Raw genomic sequence first — 2,607 nt, 5'->3', positions numbered from 1 at the left:
CCAAGTGGACGGAAGATCTCCATAACAACAGGACAAGGACCCATGTTCGAAGAATCGTCCGAGTCAGAGTCTGAATCTGAGTCTTCCCCTATCGAGTCTTTAAAGTCTTTAGCTATAGTACCTCTCCCTAGTTCTTCTACTTTAGCATCTACTCCTAGGATAGTTGGTAGACAAGTCCCAACGGACATTTCTTTATTTAATGTAATGGTTTCTGAATTTAATAACATGTCTTCTTTCGCTTATTCCTCGTGTCATTCCTTAACCCAAGATGACGAGCATTGTTTAACTAACAATGAAAGTGACAAAGAAATAATTAAAGCAATGGAAACACTTGAGAATAAAAAACCAGTAATAGAAGACGCTGAAACAGTGGTATCTTAAAAGATCCAAACGTTAAAAGAGAAGTTAAAATCGGACTAACTCTTACTAAAGAAGAAAGAACCGGTTTAAGTAATCTACTAAAAGAATTTATCTATGTATTCGCTTGGTCATATGAAGATATGCCGGGAATAAATAGAGAAATAGCTCAACACACAATACCACTAATTCCAGGAATGAAACCTGTAAAACAAAAGTTACGTCGAATAAAACCCGACGTAGCTCTTAAAATAAAAGAAGAAGTTCAAAAACAAATTACTGTAGGTTTTATCAGGGTATCTAAATACCCCGAATGGGTTGCAAACGTGGTGCCAGTTCCAAAGAAAGATGGAAGGGTAAGAATGTGTGTCGACTATAGGGATCTAAATAAAGGAAGTCCAAAGGACGACTTCCCTTTACCACACATCGACATTTTGGTAGATAACACAGCGAATCACGCACTTCTCTCATTTATGGATGGATACGCGGGATACAATCAGATTCTCATGGCCGAGGAAGATATGGAAAAAACTACATTCATAATGCCATGACTGTTACACGGTAATGCCATTCGGGTTGAAAAACGCGGGTGCCACTTACCAAAGAGCAGCGACTGCCTTACTACATGACATGATGCACAAAGAAGTTGAAGTCTACGTGGATGATATGATTGTAAAATCAAAAGATCGTCCAGGACATCTAATAGCCTTAAGAAAACTCTTCGAAAGGCTGAGGAAATACAACATGAGGTTAAATCCATCTAAGTGTGCCTTTGGTGTCACCTCAGGAAAGCTCTTGGGATATGTCATTAGCTCTAGAGGAATAGAGATAGACCCAACCAATATTAAAGCAATCATGTCAATGCCGCCGCCCAAGACCGAGAAACAGATTCGAGGATTCATTAGCCGGTTGCAGTACATAAGTAGGTTAATATCCAAATTAACCACGATATGTGAACCAATATTCAAGAAACTAAAAAAGAATGTGCCAGTAATATGGGACGATGAGTGTCAAAAAGCCTTTGAGAAGATCAAAGCCTATCTCGCTAATCCTCCCGTACTAGCACCAGCGCTCCCGGGAATCCCTCTTAGGTTGTATTTAACAGTTACCAAAGAGATAATGGGGGCTATGCTCGCACAAGATGTAGGAGGAAAGGAAAACGCCATCTACTACCTAAGTAAAAAGATGCTCGAGTATGAAGTACGCTACACACCACTTGAGAAATTGTGTCTCGCATTAGTGTGGGCCACAACCAAGTTAAGACACTACATGCTTGTTCATACAGTCTATGTGGTATCTCGGATGGATCCGCTAAAGTATATTTTCGAGAAATCTACACTTAATGGGCGAATATCAAGATGGATAGTCAACTTAGCCCAATTTGATGTAAGGTTTATGCCCCAAAAGGCTATCAAAGGATCAGTGGTCTCGGACTTCTTAGCAGATTTCCCAATAGAAGATTCGACTCCTATACATGAAAATGAGTTTCCAGACGAAGACTTAATGCTTACAGAAGATGATACTTGGATGTTATACTTCGATGGAGCATCAAACCAAAAGGGTTGTGGTGTAGGAGTATTATTAGTGTAACCTAAAGAGGAACATGTCCCAATCTCCATAAAGTTAGATTTTGACGTTACCAACAACGCTACTAAATATGAAGCATGCGTGGTAGGCCTCGAAACAGCTTTGGCATTGGGAGTAAAGAAACTTCAAATATTCGGAGATTCTTCTTTAATCATCAACCAAATTTCCAAAAGATGGAAAGTAAGGAGCGAAAGCTTGACTCCTTACCAAACATATTTGGAAACCCTCACTAATCAGTTAGAAAAGGTAGAATACACATATCTACCAAGAGAGGAAAATCAATTTGCCGATGCCTTGGCAAGACTAGCCTCGATGGTTAGAATTCCCATAGAAACCGAGCAAATGCCTTTGACAATAGAAAAGAGGCATAAACCTGCTTACGTTCAAGCTATAGAAGACGATGAAGTAGTCCAAGAAGAAGAAGAAGAACCTTGGTATATAGACATCCTTAACTATGTCACTAAAGGAGAATACCCACTCCACGCTGACAAAAGAGCAAAACGAGCCTTAAGACTTTTGGCTTCTCAATATGTACTCATAGACAATGAGCTACACAAAAGGGTACCTAAAGGTTGAGCTCTTTTGTGTGTAGGCAAAAAGGAAGCCCAAAAGGCAATGAGAATAGTTCACGAAGGATTATGTGGAACTCGTGTGAATGGCAAG

Source organism: Chenopodium album, chromosome 14 (genome assembly GCF_948465745.1).
Source record: "Chenopodium album chromosome 14, dcCheAlbu1.1, whole genome shotgun sequence".
NCBI classification, from domain to species: Eukaryota; Viridiplantae; Streptophyta; class Magnoliopsida; order Caryophyllales; family Amaranthaceae; genus Chenopodium; species Chenopodium album.
The sequence above is the reverse complement of the archived record's forward strand: the minus strand, read 5'-3'. Positions refer to the sequence as shown.